Source organism: Trichechus manatus, unplaced genomic scaffold (genome assembly GCF_000243295.1).
Source record: "Trichechus manatus latirostris isolate Lorelei unplaced genomic scaffold, TriManLat1.0 scaffold00038, whole genome shotgun sequence".
Classification (NCBI taxonomy): Eukaryota; Metazoa; Chordata; class Mammalia; order Sirenia; family Trichechidae; genus Trichechus; species Trichechus manatus.
Genome location: NW_004443974.1, coordinates 12,451,890 through 12,470,266, shown reverse-complemented (window position 1 = coordinate 12,470,266; position 18,377 = coordinate 12,451,890).

Below are 18,377 nucleotides of genomic sequence, written 5' to 3'. Positions count from 1 at the left end.
ATCGTGCTCAGCCAAGTTGACACATAACATTAACCATCACAGTTTCCATGCACCTTATTTGCATCAGCAGCAAGGTGTCCAATCCCCTTGGTGGGCCACAAGCACCTTATTTGTGTAGTCCCACTCAATCACTGTATGAGAGTCACAAAGACTATGGCTAGAAGGGCCATGTTAAGTAATTCACTGCACTGAAGTTATTGTCTATGGCTGCTTTTGAGCTACAAAAGCAAAGTTGAGTACTTGTGACAGAGACGTTTGGCCCGCAAAGCTGAAAATACTTAACCATCTGGCCCTTTACAGAAGAAGTTTGCCTATCCCTGGTTTGGAGTCCCTGAGTGGTGCAAATGGTTAACATGCTCAGCTGCTAACTGAAAAGTTGACAGTTTGAGTCCACCCAGAGGTGCCTAGGAACAGAGTCCTGGTGATCTACTAAAAAAATCAGCCATTGAAAGCCCTACGGATGGAAGCAACCTAAGTGCCCAACAACAGATAAATGGATAAACAAATTATGGTACATACACACAACGGGATACTATGCAACAATAAACTACAATGTGAATCCATGAAACATCTTACAAAATGGATGAAACTGGAGGGCATTATGCTGAGTGAAATAAGTGAATCACAAAAGGACAAATATTGTATGAAACCACTATTATAAAAACCCAGGAAAAGGTTTACACACAGGAAAAAAAAAATCTTTGACGATTACGAGGGAGAGGAGAGGTGAGGAGGGGAAATCACTGACTAAATAGTAGGCAAGTTAACTTTGGTGAAGGGAAAGGCAACACACAATATAGGGTGTCGTAGGTTGGGTTCTCTAGAGAAGCAAAACCAGGAAAGCATATAAATATATATATAGAGAGATTTATATCAAAGAAACAGCTCATGCGATTGTAGAGGCTGGAATGTCCCAAGTCTGTGGATTAGGATAGAGGCTTCTCCAGATTCACGTAGCTGCAGCGGCTGGCAAACCCAAGATTGGCAGGTTGGAAAGCAGGACTCTGCTCACAGGCTGTGAAGATCGGCGAATCCCAAGATCAGCAGATAAGCTGCTAGCACAAGTCCCAATAACTGGAGGTCAGATGAACAGGAGGCAGCCGCACCATCCAGAGCAGGAAAAAGCTAGAATGTCTGCTTACGTTCAGATGCAGGCCACACCCCTGAGGAAACTCCCTTTCCACTGACTGGCTGCTCACAGCATATTCAGTCATGGGAGTGGTGACATATAAACACAGAATCATGGCCCAGCCAAGCTGACACACAATCTTAACCATCACAGTCCACCCCTTGTTACCTTGGCACATGTACACATCTCCTTAAACCATACATACTCTCTGAATAAAGACAATTATAAAGTCATACTTTCGCCTAACATGATACAACCAACACGCATACAATCGAAAACGCACTAGCCCTGTTTACATCTTATATTTTATAAGTGAAGGAGACAAAAATATCTGATGCACATATACAAAGCAGAAATACTCGTAGTTACCACTCTCACCAGTATTTAGTAACAAAGTGAAACCTGCGAAAGCCAGAAACTGTAGGACAGAAACCTGTCGGAGAAGGAAAACTCAAATATTTTCCACTAAAACGAGTGGTAGAAAAGTGGTGAGCCTGCACCCTGTCAAAGGCAGAAAACCTGTGAGACTCGGAAAAACAAGGCAGTCCCATGAGTTCCAACTCACAGGTTTCACTGTAATAAAAACTGACAATTATTGAGCCACTACTCTGTTAAGACTTAGCAAGCATTATCTCATTGACTCCTTGCAGCAGCCCCAGGAAATAGGTACTAATATTGTTCTTTGTTTGCAGATGAGGACACTGAGGATCAGAGAAATTAAACAATTTGCATAATGTTAACCGTTCCCTAGTGAGCTGATTCTGACTCATAGTGAACCTGTAGGACAGAGTAGAACTGTCCTTTGGGGTTTCCAAGACTGTAATCTTTATGGAAGCAGATGGCCACATTTTTCTCCCACTGGTGGGTTTGAACTGACAACCTTTCCATTAGCAGCCAAGCACTTTAACCACTGCACCACCAGGGTTCCACTTCATTCAAGGCACTGCTTAATTTCATCTTCTCAGAGAAGCTTTCTCTGATCACCCTACCTAAAATAGCCCCGTCCTCCTTCACTCCCTGTTCCCAACCCTGCTTTATTCTCCTTACGGCTCTTCCTTTCACCTGAAATTACCACTTCACATCTATTTATTTACTGTTATCTGATGCCTCCATGAGACTTTGTCTCATTTCCCATCAAACACCCATCTTCCAGCAGTGTCTGGCACACACAAGGAACTCAATAAATGTTGCTTAAACAAACCCCGTTGCTGCTGAGTCGATTCCAACTCATAGCGACCCTGTAGGACAGAGTAGAACTGCCCCATAGGGTTTCCAAGGAGCGGCTGGTGGATTCAAACTGTCAACCTTTTAGTTAGCAGCTAAGCTCTTAACCACTATGCCACCAGGGCTCCCATATCACACAGCTACCTTATTCCCAGGTGTGGCCTGTGTACTTAACTCTTAACTATTGATTTAGAAAATAATATTGGAATCATTATTCCTGTCCTTGAGCATTGAGAATGTGACCCAGCTGGAACTAGGCCCCCAAGGGCCCCCAAGGACTCATGAGGACACCTCAACTGGGCCCTGAGATAAAGATAATAGATGAGACAATCTTGGAAATTATCTTTTAGGGAAGAAAAGTATCTTTTAGGGGATCTTTCATGTAAAGCCAATCAAACAGAACACAAAAAGACTTTTCACTCTTATCTTTTTCTATTAGCATTTAGTGAATGGAAAACTTGTTGGACCAATGAAGACCCTCCTGACATTACTGAAACCTGTACCAATGATTATTAAGAAAGACAATTCAAAATGTAGGATCACAGTTTCTAGCCAATCTGTGAAAAGGCGAAGCTTTCATTGGTTTTGCCCATTTGTAAGGTTAATATATACCGATAACTCTGTAATGGTCTCTGGACTCCCAGACGTGGCTGTGCCAGCATGCTTGTCCGTTTTCCCATTCTTTCCTGTTCTGTAATATACTTTGGACTTGGACAGACATGGCTGTGGCAGTATGCTTGTCCGTTTTGCCACTTTTGTCTGTTCTGTGGTATTTCCTTGGACTTGGGCATACGTGGCTCTGGCAGCGTGGTTGTCCGTTTCCCACTTTTGCCTTTTTGAATATATGCCAAATAAAACTTTCTTTTTGCTTTATTAAACTTTGTGATGTTTTTACCCTACAACACTATGCTGACCTTGCTGCCAGTGAGATTTGATGTAACCTGGAGATGACCTGAACCTGACCTTGAGGTATTTCTAGGTCAAACAAAGAAGCCTAGGAAACAGATCGTGTTATTGTTCTTCCTGGCTCTTGAAAGGGAACAGGGTGGCCTCTCACTAAAGGCTTTAGACTTATTCATATTAAAAGGGAAGAGAGGATAGTTTAACAGGATTAAATCCAGGGCACCTTGGTGGTGCTGGTGGAGAAATGTCACTTATATTGGGGTGATTTTTCTGGGGTCCTTCCTAAAACGTGGAGTTTTTCATAAATGATATCCTCCAACCCAAAGGAAATCCATTGAAACCTTTTACATTTTAAACCACTTTGACGGAGGCCTTTCAAAAAGATGTCCTTTTAAAACTATATTTTACTCAGCGCTGCCTTATTCCACAGGGTTTGGGGAACAGGTCCAAGAGGTAGGGGAGTCACATGGAAAGTGCTGGGCTCCCCAGTCAGACAGGTTCGGCTTGAGGTCAGGCTCCACAGCTTGCTTTTAACCTTTCTCTATCTTGGTTTTCCCAGTTCTAAAATGGGGATAGTAAATAATAGTACTGTTATGGATCGAATTATGTCTTCCAAAAATTTGTGTTGCAATCCTAACCCCTATACCTGTGGATGTAATCCTAGGTACATTTCTTTGTTATAGTGATGAGGCCATATGGGTGTGGTATGTGTTTTAAACCTAACCACTTTTGAGATGTAAAAAGAGCAGATTAGGCACAGACACAAGGAAGTACAAAGATAGATTTGTGGGAAAGACAGATGCCACTTGGAGATCACCAAGGAATGCCAGGGGCTAGAGAAGCTGAGACAAGGATTTCTCCTAGAGTAGACAGAGAGAGAGCCTTCTGCTAGAGCTGGTGCCCTGAATTCAAACTTCTAGCCTCCTAAAGCTGTCAGAAAGTAAATTTCCGTTCGTTAAAGCCACCCACTTGTGGTATTTCTGTTGTAATAGCACTAAGTACCTACTTGACAGAGCTGTTATGAAGATTTCAAGGGGATAATAGCTCCCATTTCTTGAGCACTTACTATGTCCAGACACTGTTCTAAACTCTGTATGTACTGTTGCAGGGGAAAAAAAATCACAAAGTTTAGTAAAGCAAAAAGAAAGTTTTATTCGGCATATATTCCAAAAGGCAAAAGTGGGAAGCAGACAAGCATGCTGCTAGAGCCATGCCAGCCCAAGTCCAAAGAATGTTACAGAGTCATCAGTATGTATTAACATTACAAAACGGGCAAAACCATTGAAAGCTTCACATTTTCACAGATTGAAACTGTGATCCTACATTTTGAATCTTCTTTCTTAACAATCGTTGGTGCAGGTTTCAGTCAGGAGGGTTTGCATTGGTCCAACAAATTTTCTATTCTTTAAAGTGTCGAAAAGCAAAGATGACACCTTGAAGACTAAGGTGCACCTGACCCAAGTTATGGTGTTTTCAGTTGCCTCATATGCATGCGAAAGCTGGATGATGAATAAGGAAGACAGAAGAAAAATTGATGCCTTTGAATTGTGGTGCTAGCGAAGAATATTAAATATACCACGGACTGCCAAAAGAATGAACAAATCTGTCTTGGAAGAAGTACAACCAGAATGTTCCTTAGAAACAAGGATGGTGAGACTATGTCTTACATACTTTGGACATGTTGTCAGGAGGGATTAGTCCCTGGAGAAGGACATCATGCCTGGTAAAGTAGAGGGTCAGCAAAAAAGAGGAAGACCCTCAACGAGATGGATTGACACAGTGGCAGCAACAATGGGCTCAAGTACAAGGAGCATGGCGCAGGACCTGGCAGCGTTCCCTTCTGTAGTACATAGGCTCTCTGTGAGTCAGACTTGCTGGCATCTACAGCAACAACAACAAATGCTAACAGAAAGAGATAAGAGTGGAAAGTCTTCTGTGTTCTGTTTGAATTATTTATGTGAAAGGTTCCCTGAAAGATATTTTCCAAGATTATCCTAGCTATCGTCTTTATACCTCAGAGCCCAGTTGATGTGTCCTTTTGAGTCCTTGTGAACCCTTGTGAGCCCTTGTGAGCCCAGCTCCAGCTGGGTCACATTCTCTTTGCTCAAGGACAGGGAATTATGATTCCAATATCATTTCCTAAATCAGTACTAACGCATTTATTGAGATCATGTATGTAAAACACTTAACATGTGCGTAGGACCTAGTACATACTTGTAACCGGACTGTTTCAGGCCTGCTTGGTGCCGCCATAGAGACACGAAACAGGTGAAAGCGAAAGAAGCTTTATTTAGTTGGCAAAGCAAAGGAGCACAGTGGGACCGGCGTTACCAAGGTGACTCCCAGAACAATAACCCAAGGGGTTTATATGGGTGAAGTAAACGGGGTCTGAAGTCTTCAGGAATGCTTGGAGGTGGGGCCAGCTTGCTGATTGGTCTGGCCCAAAAAGGCGTTCCCGCGGCGGTCTGGCCTTTCTGCGCTTGCTCAGTCTAAAAAGATGTGGGGTGGGGTGGCTCTCAAAATGCGTGTTAGCCTCGGAGCCGTCGCTTCTGAAAGGCTTCCGCCGATCTTGGGCCGCTAAAGTTTGGTTCTGTCTAGTGGGAGAAGAGTTCCGGGGTCACCCAGAGGACGGGTCGATGGTTCTGTGCGTATCAGGCGGGCCACATCTAGTTCTTGCGAATTTCAGCTGGTCCTGCCACTCCAGTCTCTTGTTTTCCTCAACTTGGCCGTAAACAGGAAGCATACCTAAATAAGGAGATAGCTTAAAGACAGGGGGTTAATTCCTATATCACAGAAGATGGCAGGCACCACCCTTTGCCAATTAAAGATGGTGGGCAGGCTGCCAGTCTCATAATAAATACTGGCTGCTATTTGGTGGGTATAGGGTTACTAGGGAGCCCTGGTGGCACACTAGTTAAGAGCTAACAGCTGCTTAACCAAAAGTTCAGCAGTTCAAATATAACCAGCTGCTCCTTGAAAACCCTATGAGGCAAGTCTACTCTGTCCTATAGGGTCGCTAGGAGTCGGAATCGACTCGACGGCAACAGGTTTGGTTTGGTTTTTTGGATAGGGTCGCTATGAGTTGGAATTGACTTTATGGCAACTGGTTTGGTTTTTTATCATCATTACAGAGTCTCTGGGTGGCACAAGTGATTAAGTGCTCAACTACTTACTGAAAGGTTGGTGGCTCAAACCCATCAAGAGATGCCTCGGAAGAAAAGCCTGGCCATCTGCTTCCAAAATGTCACAGCCTTGAAAACCCTATAGAGAGCAGTTCTACGCTGCATATGTGGGGTCACCATGAGTTGGAATTGACTAGATGGCAACTAACAACAACAATCATCATTATACAGTGTCTGATATTCCAAAGTCTAACTATTATGTCTTTTCTTGTTATCACAATGACAGTCTTGTCAAAAGTTCTTTGAACCAGATTTCAAAAGATGTGACCCTGGAACTAGAGGGTGGAGGGTTACCGGGGGCAGAGAGTAGAAAGGCAGACTGGGGACATGGGAACCAAGGCTGGTATAGGAAAGAACTTGACGCCAGGAGGTGCTTAGTGCAAGTGCCCTGAAAAAGACGAGTTGTGCAAGGAAGTGCCAGGTCTTTGGAGTTAGCCTGCCCCTTACTGGCTGTGTATCCTGGGATGGGGTCATTTAATTTCTCCAAGCCATGGCTTCCTCATCTAAAAATCCTTCTCTAAAAAAGTTGATGTGAGAATTTATAAGTTAATGCTCATAGAGCACTTAGCACAGTGGCGGACACATAATAGTGCTCAATTACAATAGTTGCTTGTTTTGGTTGTTAGCTATTGCTGTGTAACAAACCACCCCAAAACTTAATGACTTAAAACAGTAATCATTTACCTGTTCATGATTTTGCAATTTGGACAGAGCTCAGAGGGCAGTGCAGTTTGTCTCTGTTCCCCATAGTGCCAGCTGGGATGGCTCAAATGGGGCTGGACTCATTTCCAAGATAATTCACTCACATATCTTGCCATTTGATGTTGGATTCTGGCTGGGAGTTCAGTTAGGAGTGTAATTTGCTGGTGGGGGGAGGGTGGACCTCTGTTCTCCTCTATGTGGGCCTCTCCATGTAGCTGCTTGGGCTTCCTCACAGCATGGTGGCTTGATTCTGAGCAGGAAGAAGCAGAAACTGCCAGTCCTCTTAAACATTAAGTTTAGTATGGCACAGCATCACTTCACCATGTTCTATTGGTCATGCAATCTCAGGCCAGTCCAGATTCAAGGGGATGGAGAAAGAGACTCCACCTCCAGATGGGGGCATGGCATGCACTTACAAGGAGGAAAGGCCTTGGTGGCAGCCATCTTTGGAAATAAGTTAACATGTTGCTTTTATTATAAATTGGGGTCAGGACTCCAGACTTATCAAGGACAGCCTCTTTCCCATATTCCTGGGGGAGATGAGGATTCCCTGAAGTCCACCAATCAGGAGGCAATGGAGAATTCAACCCCACACTCTGGGTTCCCCCAAATTTGAGAGAACCTGTTGAAGCTATTTTCCATTTCCTGTAGTTTTGAATCAAGAGGTTAGAGGGAGAAAATCCTTGGCAGGACAGGGAGTCACTTTGATCCCTTTCACATCAGGAATCTTTGCACATTAGAAAGGGCCTGCGCCTGGGAGGGGACTATCTCTGCAGACCCACTTGGAAATCTCCCTGAAAAGCCTTCCTAGCCCCTGGAGAAATTCTAGACAATTGGTTGGGGCCCTCAGAGGGTGGGGAGGGTGGTTACTGGGAGGAATAGTCAGGGGCAAACCCGGCTCTCCTGGTTGGAGATGATGGTCTAAAACTTGGTATGGATATTCACAAAGGAGGCTGTGGTTTTCAAAATGGTCTGTTCAGTGACAGAAGCCTAGAGGGTGTGCCAGAATGTGCTGGTTCTCAGCCAACCCAAGGCTGTTACCTTTTCTGCCCCACCTCTTCCCATGGTCAACTCCTAGGTGGCCTTCAGGGCTCAACTTGGACATGACTTCCTCAAGAGGCCTTTCCTGACCACCCCACCAGCCCAGCTAGCTCTCCCCTGCTTCACCTCCATAGCCCCCTGAACATCTTCTCCCTAACTCTCATCCCACTTGTAATTACTTATTTTCTGACTGTTTCCCTCACTGGGAGCTCCTTGGCTGCAGGGACATTGCCTACCTTGTTTCTGGCTATAGCCCAACTCTAAGGATGGCACCTCCATTCCCAGTTGCCCAACTGGAAACCTGAGTAACATCCTTGATTCCTTCCACTGCATCTTCCCTCACATCCATAGTTGCTAAAACCACTTCCTGACATACCTCATCCATCCACTAGTTCAGGCCCACATTCTCTCACCTGTGTTACCCACAACGAGTCTCCACATTGACCTCCCTGCCTCCAGCCCACTTCTGAGGAGGAAGCAAATCTAACAAGACCTCTCCCTGTTCCATCCCTTCAGTGATTTCCCTTAACTCTCAAAATAAGGGATAAGTTCCTTAATGTGACCTACTAGGCCCTTCATGATTTTACTCTACTTAAACCTTTTCTCGCATTGTGTCCTACATTCCAGCCACATTGAAATTTTACTTCCTTAAGTATGCCAGGCTCTTTCTCTAGCCTCCAAACCTTTACTTTTGCTGTTCTTCCTGCTCGGAACAACTTTCCTCCTCATTACTTTCCTAACTCCTATTCATCCCTCATGTCTAGCTTGGGCATCACTTCCTCCAGGGAGCTTTCTTGGATCACATCCTATGCTTCCCCTTTCACATGCTTATCACGGGATCCTGTCCTTGCATGTTTAAATGTTTGTGTCTTGCTGTAAATCCTATGTGAGGTTTCTCAGTCTTAGCACAATTGATATTTTTGGGCTAGATAATTCTTTGTTGTGGGAGCTGTCCTATGCAAGGTAGGATGTTTAGCAACATCCTTGGCCTCTACCCACTAGATGCTAATAGCATCACCCCCACCTACTTGTGACAACCGGAAATGTCTCCAGATATTGTCAAACGTCCCATGGGAACAAAATCGCCGCTGGATGAGAACAACTGTTCTACAGGGACTAGGGACCCTGTCGGTCTTACTCACAGTTACTTTTCAACTGTATAGTACAGTCCTTGATATACACTAGGACCTGAACAGATATTTTAATACACTTTTTATTGCCATTTTGGTTGAATTGAATACTGATAGCATTCCTATAAGATGGTTTGCATTTTCTCCACTTCATAGGTGGGGAAACTAAAGCTGAGACTCACCCAAGGGCGTATCTTTTGTAAATGACAGAGCTGGGAGCCTAATCCAGGTGTGCCTGGCTCCATAGCCTCCTCTTTGTGAGTCAACCTCCCGTGAGAGTGTGCGCATGAATCAGCCTTCCAGAGCTGAGGCCTGGACCTTGGACCTGTGTCAGGTGTACCAGGAGCCGCACCCGAGTGGCCCTGCCCTACCTGAGAGCTGTGTGGCCTTGAGCAAGTCCCGCATCCTGCCGGGCTTCTGTTTCCTGGCCTGTGCAGCCCCTGCCTCTCAGGGTTGATGAGATAAATGGTGTGAGATAAATGATGTGCCCCTGACCCAAGCCATCCTATTTTCAGTCCCATATGCATGTGAAAGCTGGACAACAAACAAATCAGGAAGACCAAAGAAGAACTGATGTTTTTGAATGGCGGTGCTGGTGAAGAATACTGAGCATACCACGGACTGTCAGAAGAACGAACAGATCTGTCTTGGAAGAAGTACAGCCAGGATGTTCCTTAGAAGCAAGGATGGTAAGACTTCATTTCACTTACTTTGGACATATTATCAGGAGGGACCAGTCCCTGAAGAAGGACATCATACTTGGTAAAGTGGAGGGTCAACGAAAAAGAGGAAGACCCTCAATAAAATGGATTGGCACAGTGGCTCCAACAGTGGGCTCAAGCAAAACAATGATTGTGAGGATGGCTTAGGACCAGGCAGTATTTTGTTCCGTTGTACACAGAGTTGCTCTGAGTTGGAACCAGCTTGATGGTACCTAACAACAACAACATCAACAACCCGGTAAATGATATGAGGGGTTGTGTGCAGGTAACGAGCAGCCCCACAGTACTGCACAGGGCCTGGCCCCAATGGCTAATGAATGTGTGAGGGCGGAAGGGGCCCACCTGAGAACAGGGTCATAAATTCAAATGCCTACATCCCAGGGACACTCAGATAAGGAGTCCCATACCTGCATCTGCATGAGGCCACCAGATGGAGGCTGAACTCAGCTCCAGGGAATCCTGAAACTCAGGAATGTGGGCCCTTCCTGCCAGAACTTCCCTTTTTATGAAAGAAGCCAGGAATCTGGGGTTTTATGAGAAATCTACCAATTTAAACATTAAAAAAAAGTTGCCATCAAGTTGATTTTGACTCATGTCAACCCCATGTGTTGCAGAGTCAAACTGTGCTCCATAGGGCTTTCAAGGCTACGACCTTTCAGAAGTAGATCACCAGGCCTATCTTCCGAGGCACCTCTGGGTGGGTTTGAACCGCCAACCTCTCAGTTAGTAGTCGAGCACTTACTGTTTGTGCCACCCAGGGACGATTTAAACATATTGACTACTAAATATTATTAAACCCCCTGTGAGCCAAACAAAACACCTGTGGGCTGGATTCATCCATAGTAGTCAGTGTGCAAGCCCCGTACTAACCCTTTAGGGGTCAGTTTGTGCCCCTCTGGAAGGAGCCAGAGCTGGAGGCAGAGGTTGGTGGGCAGGAGGCCCAGGGGCCAGATCCCTCTCCTTCTTGGACCTTAGTCTTCCCATCTATAAGATGGGAGTTGGGCATCCTAGCTGGAGTGGTCACTAGTAGGGACTCCCTCCTTTGCCCAGGCTGGGCCTGACTCACTGGGAGGATCTGGGCTGGGCTCTTTGCTCTGCTTGTGGCTGACTCAGTCTTGACACACACTGGTTGGCAGTGATACTCAAATGCCACCCACTTGTCAGGAACAAACCACTGAGGGGGACTGGCAGCCGCAAGGCAGTGCCACCAAGGCTGAGGCTGACGGAAGCACTGTTTCTAGGCAGGACTCCAATGGGCCCTGTCCGGGTGGGAGGTTGGGCCCACAGGCCTCCATGATCTCTTCTGACTGGTTTTAGGGCCTGCCCAGCCGGCTTCTTCTGGCTGTTGCACGCTGGTTTTATTTTGAGGATCGATTCCTTTTCTATTCTCAGTCCATGCAGTTTGGGAATGTGCGTATATATATATATATTCTGTATGTATCTGTGAAACCATACTGCAATTAAGACAATAAAAATCTTCATCGCCCCCAAGTTTCTTCATGCCTCTTTGTAATCCATCCCTCCTTCCTCACCCCCTGTCCCCTGCTCCTCAAGTAACCACTGTCTGTTTTGCATTTTCTAGAATTTTACATAAGTAAAATCATGCAGTATGTGCTCTTTCTTTGGTTTCTTGCACTTAGCATAATTTTTTTCTGTATTAATTCTTTTTCATTGCTGTTGTTGAAAATATACACAGCAAAACATACGCCAACTCAACAGTTTCTACATGTACAATTCAGTGACATTGATTATATTCTTCAAGTTGTGCCACCATTCTCACCCTCCTTTGCCAAATTGTTTCTCCTCCATTAACACAAATTCACTGCTCCCTAAGTTTCCTATCTAATCTTTTGAGTTGTCATTGTTGTCCCCTTGATCCTTTAGAGCTCTTTCTTTAAAAAGACCACAATGCTCAAGGCAGGCACTCTTTACTGAATAAGCTAAACTATCATTTGGTTTAAAGAAGATTTCAAGGGATATTTTTGGTTTAAGGTTTAAGGTCAGCATAATTATTTTTCCATGCTCCCATGTTGTTGAGGGATCAGTAGCTCATTCCTTTATTGCTGAATAGGATATAGCATAATGTGTTTATCTATTCAATCATGTATTGGTGGATATTTTAGTTGTTTCCAATATTTAGCTATCATAAATAAAGCAGCTGTGAACAATTGTGTATAAGTCTTTGTGGGGATATATGCTTTCATTCTCTTGGGTAAATACCTAGGAGTGGAATAGCTGGGTCATATGGTGTTATGGATTGAATTGTGTCTCCCCAAAATATATGTCAACTTGGCTAGGCCGTGATTCCCAGTATTGTGTGATTGTCCATCATTTTGTCAACTGATGTGATTTTCCTTTGTGTTGTAAATCCAACCTCTACGATGTTAATGAAGCAGGATTAGAGACAGTTAATGTTAATGAGGTAAGACTCAATCTACAAGATTAGGTTGTGTCTTTTTTTTTAAATTCAATTTTTTATTGTATTGTTGTACTTTAAGTGAAAGTTTACAATTTAAGTTAGTCTCTCATACAAAAATTTATACGTACATTGTTATGTGACCATAGTTGCTCACCCTATACTGTGACAGCACACTCCTCCTTTCTTCCCCAGATTCCCTTGTCCATTCAACCAGCTCCTGACCATCTCTGCCTTCTCATCTCACCTCTGGACAGGAGCTGCCCATTTAGTCTCATGTATCTTCTTGAGCTAAGAAGCACACTCTTCATGAGTTTTATGCCCCATAGTCCAGTCTAATCTCTGTCTGAATAGTTGGCCTCGGGAATTGTTTTAGTTTTGGGCTAGTAGAGAATCCCGGCGTCATGTCTTCCGGGGTCCCTCCAGTCTCAATCAAACCATTAAGCCTGGTCTTTTACTAGAAATTTGAGTTCTGCACCCCACTTTTCTCCTGCTCTGTCAGGGACTGTCTATTGTGTCCCTGTCAGGGTGGTCATTGGTGGTAGCTGGGCACCATCTAGTTCTTCTGGCCTCAGGCTGATGCGGTCTCTGGTTTATGTGGCCCTTCGGTTGTGTCTTAGGTCAATCTTTTTTGAGATATAGAAGAGAGCAGCCAGTAGAGAGACAGGGGACCTCACACCACAAAGAAACAAGAGCCCGGAGAATAGTGTGTCCTTTGGACCCAGGATCCCTGTGCTGAGGAGCTCCTTGACTGGGGAAGATTGATAAGAAGGACCTTCCCCCAGATCCGACAGAGGGAGAAAGCCTTCCCCTGGAGCTGGCATCCTGAATTCAGACTTCTAGCCTCTTAGATTGTGAGAGAATAAATTTCTCTTTGTTAACGCCATCCACTTGTGGTATTTCTGTTACAGCAGCCCTAGATAACTAAGACATAAGTCAGTGGGGCTGAAATTCAACCCATATCAGCAGGGTAGCTGGAGGAGCGTGGAGTGCAGGTCTCACATGACTGCATCAGGAATCCAGGTCCACTCTGAGCCTATCCTGGCCCTTGGAGGGTTCCAGGATTCAGGTTCTAACTAGCCATCACCAGGGCAAACTGGGAACTGGGGACGCTGAGGCTGACACAGCTTCCTGGGGCCTAAGAAGGGGATAGCCCTTTGCTCTCCAACGACTAGTAGCTTTCCGGGGACTCAGGGAGGCAGGGCCTTGGCTAAGGTCTGGTCAGAACTACTGGAGCCAGGTATGAGAGAGGAGCTGGGAGCCTGGGGATCTGGGTTCTAGATTAGACCCTGCCCTGCTGTGACACTTAGAAGTCCCTTCCCCTTCCTAGGCATCAGTTTCCACCACTCAACAGTGAAGCAGGTGCATCAGATAGGCCCCTCAGGCCCCTCCAGCAATGACTGAAAGCTTAAGTGCTGGAACCAGCCAGACCTGAGTTCCATTTCAATCTCTACCACCTTCTGTGACTTGGCAATTTATTTAGCCTCTTTGTACTTCAGTTTCTTTCTCAGCTTAAAGCCTTGTAATGCTGCTTCCCATTGTGTTTAGGAAAAAGACCCTGCATGATCTGCCCCTTCCCACCTCTTCAGCTCTTGTTCCTGTCACTCTCCCCCTCATTCATCACACTCCAACCACTTTGATCACCTTTCAGGTTGGGGACGTTCCCAAGATCCTTCCCCACTCACCCCCAGGCCCTTTACATATACTCTTACCTCTGTCTAGCATATTATTCCACCTCTCTCCCTGGATAGCTCCTATTTATTCTTCAGAGCTCAGCCAGATGTCACCTCAAGGAAGCCCTCCCTGAGTCCAGTCACAGTCATTCCTCCCACTGACCCCTTTCTACACTTTTCCTGCATAGAGCTTAGCACAAATATGATCATTAAACAATTATGTCTGTGTGATTATTTGTTTGATGTCTGTCTCCCCGGGGCACTGTGAGCTCTCTGAGAGAGGGACAGTCCAGGCTGTATATATCCCCTGCCTCTTCCATAGTGCCTGGCATAGAATTAAAAAAAAAAATTTTTTTTGTTGAACAAGTAGGACCAACACCATCTTTCATCTATTCTAAGACACATATTTTCCCCCATATTTTAATCTCTCTGAAATCAGGACATATGTTACAATTTCGGTGGCCAGGTAGCAACTGTGATCTATTTGTCAGTGCCTGCAGCGTGCATCAAAACTTGCATCGTGGAAGAACATCCCAGAGACAATAATGGTGTACTCTTAAGAAAAACTCACGCTCTAGATAGCACAGATGATGATTTTGTCTGGAAAAACACAGATATCAATGACTTTGAATGAAAAAGTAACCCAGAAAAGTCAGACTGTACACAAAAATTTCAGGAATACCTTAACTAAATTATTTCAAATATAGTTTCCTTTTTATGTATGCACATGAATGATATATGATAAAAATCTAAGTAAGTCTCAAAAGAGCTCCTTCAGTAAGTATAAAATAAGAATTAAGTGATAAGGAGGCACTGTGTCATATTTTAATTGGTAGTTTTTTTTTTTGTTTTCTTTTCTTTTTTAGTGCACAAAAAAATAATGATGCACCTTACAACCGGAGGCATCTTAGAATAGATTAAATACGGTAGTGTAGTTCCTGCCTTAAGGGTTTGTGGTGCGAATCAAGGGAAAAATCAATGCGGGGCACAGAGCTGGGCACCTAGGTTGTTATTAGTTGCCGTCGAGTCAGTTCAAACTCATGGCGACCCCATCTGTGCAGAGTAGACTTGGGCACCCAGGAAGTACTCTGTAAACGGCGGCGAACTCTGATGCATGTAGTTCTCCATATGTCCTGAAGGTGGCGCTGGTTAACCAGGCACAGCCCTGAGCACAGGCTGGAGAGTTCCAGGCTGGAGGGTGAGGAAGGACGAGGCTGGGAGGGAAGCCTCAGGAGTGTCCTGTCCTGGCAGGCAGCAGACTCTTCCTCTAGCCCAGGAAGAAGACGAGGCGGGTTCTACCAGCTGGTCTAGCCCAGAGGCATCTCTGGGTGCAGAGAGAATTTAAGAACAGAAGCTGGGCCCCACCCACCTGGGCAAACTGTGATTCTGGAACCACTTCCCTGTCTGGCTCACAGTGTCTCTGCCATGCACTGAGGGTGTGGGAGCCTGCCATACCTGAGCTCTGAGAGAGAAGATTCTGAGGTGGCCATCTCCCCTCAGCGGACTCAAAAGGCCTCGACCTGCTCTGCCCGGAAGGCCTCCAGCTTACCTGTAGAGCCTGAAGCCCTGTGACTGTCCTCTCCCCACCTGATCTTGCTATCTCTTCCTGAGTTCATGACATTTCCCTTACTCTCCAATGAGAAAACTGAGACCCAGAAAGATTAAGTGACTTTCCTAAGGCTACACCACTGTCAGTGGTTATATCTAGGAGGGAAAGTCAGATCTGCTTGCTCTTTCTAAGGTGCCATCCACCTCCTCTGATGGAAGGAGATGCAAAGTAGGGTGAGGAGGGAATTTCCCACTGAAGAAAATGAGCTAAAAGAAGTTCCTTGTTAAAATGATAGATTAATCGTACATGCCTAATTTGTCTCCCTACTAAAACTACAGCAAAGATATCTTTTAAAAAGTCACTCAGATATTTCTTAGAAAAGAAACAAAAAACACAAACCATAAAAGAAAAAATTGAGGAATTAGACTCTATTAAATTTTTAAACTTTTGCTCTTTAAAAGCCATTGTTAAGAAAATGAACAGGCAAGCAACAGACTCAGAAAATATTTGCAACACATGTATCTGACAATGGACTTCTATCCAAATATACAAGCAACTCCTATAACTCAATTATAAGAAGAGTTACTTCACCTGAAAGAAGATATACGAATAGCCAATAAGCAGACAAAAAGATGTTCAACATCATTAGTCACAAGGGAAGTAAGAATGAAAACCACAGTGAGATACCACTGCATGCTGCTAGAACAGCTGGAATTACAAAGACTAACAATCCCAAGTACAGGGGAGAATGTGAGGCAACTGGAACTTTCCTATATTGCTGGTAAGGGTGTAAAAATGAATCAACCACTTTAAAAAATAATTTGGCAGTTCTTATAAAGTTAAACCTACACTTACCATATACCTAGCAAATCCACTCCTAGGTATTTACCTAAAAAGGAATGAAAATACATGTCCACACAACGACTTGTTCGAAATGTTTATAGCAACTTTATTCATAATAGGCAAAAATTGGAAACAACTCAATATCCATCCAACAGAGAAAAAGTTGAACAAATTATGGGGCATCCATGCCAAAATGGATGACACGGTGCAATAGTACTCAGCAACAAAAGGGAACAAACTATTGCTACATGGAACACTATGAATGAATCTCAGAATAATGATGCTTAGTGAAAGCAGCCAGACAAAAAGGGATGCGTGCTGTGTGTTTCCATTTATATATACTTACAGAAAATGCAAGCTAATCTATAGGAACAGAAGGCAGATCAGTGGTGGCTTGGGCAGGGAGGGTTGCGGGGAAGGGATTACAAAGAGGCATAAGGGAACTTTTGGGGATAATGGAGATATTCACTCTCTTGATTGTGGTGATCAAATTGTACATTTTAAACATGTGCAGTTCATGGTTTCTCAATTATATCTCCATGAAGCTGTAAGAAAAAGCAATTACTAACTTCAAGAAAAACAAAGAAAGGAAACATAATGTTCAGCTATGAATAGTATTTACATTAGAAAACTCATGTAAACATTGAAAAGTGATTTTTTAAAAATTGAGGTATAAAAATACATATAGTGAGTGTAAAGAAGTGTACAGATCTGAAGTGTGGCTAGTATTTAACGAACAATTTCAATGTTGCTGCTACAGTGGACAATGGAGGAGGGGAAGTGGGGGATGGAGATGGAAGAGAACTGTATCTTCATTTATCGTAATAGGTTGTTGTTAGTTGCCTTACAGTTGATTTCGACTCATGGCGACCCCATGTGTGCAGAGTAGAACTACTCCATATACTACATAGGGTTTTCAAGGCTGTGACCTTTACAAAGCAGATCACCAGGCCTTTCTTCTGAGGCTCCTCTGGATGAGTTCAGCCACCAAACTTTCAGCTAGTGGTCCAGTGTTCAACCATTTCCACCATCCAGAGATCCTTCAATAATAGGTAGTTGACAGATAATGGCTAAAGCAAATGAACCAAAGGAGAGCAGTATAACCCAAATGTCCGTGAACAGATAAACAGGTAAACAAAATGTGGTATAGTTATTCAATGGAATATTTTTCAGCCATAAAAATGAATGAAATTTTTTCAAACGCTCATGGGATCCAGACTTTCTGGAGCCATGGAGGCTGGATGAACCCCTAAAACTATCGCTCTGAGATAATCTTTATACTTTAACCCTGCAGTCCTTAAACCAAGTAATAGTTTAGCTGAATTAGTAAAGAATGTCTGCCTTGAGCACTGTGCTCCTTTAAAGAACTATCTATATAAGAGCAAATTAACAACAGCAACTGGAAAGGTTAGAGAACAAACTTAGGGAGCAGTGAGTTCATGTGAATGGTGGAGGAATCATTCAGAAAAGGAAGGTGAGAATGGTTGCACAACTTGAAGTATGTAGTCAATATCACTAAATTGTACATGTAGAAATTGTTGAATTGGTGTACGTTTTGCTGTGTACATTTTCGACAATAACAAATAAAATAAATTACTAAAAATAAACAAAGAGGCTTTGGCCAAAGGTTAAAGGGAGGGAGAATGAAGGAAATTCTAACACGGACGACCACATGAATGAACCTTGAAAACATGCTGAGTGACTAAGCCAGTCCCAAAAGGACAAATGTTGTATGATTCCATTTATATGAAATATCTGGACTAGGCAAATGCACAGAGACAGAAAGTAAACTAGAGGTCACCAAGGGCTGGTGGGAGGGGAGATGGAGGAGTTACTGTGATCTCTGATTCGGGGTGATGAAAA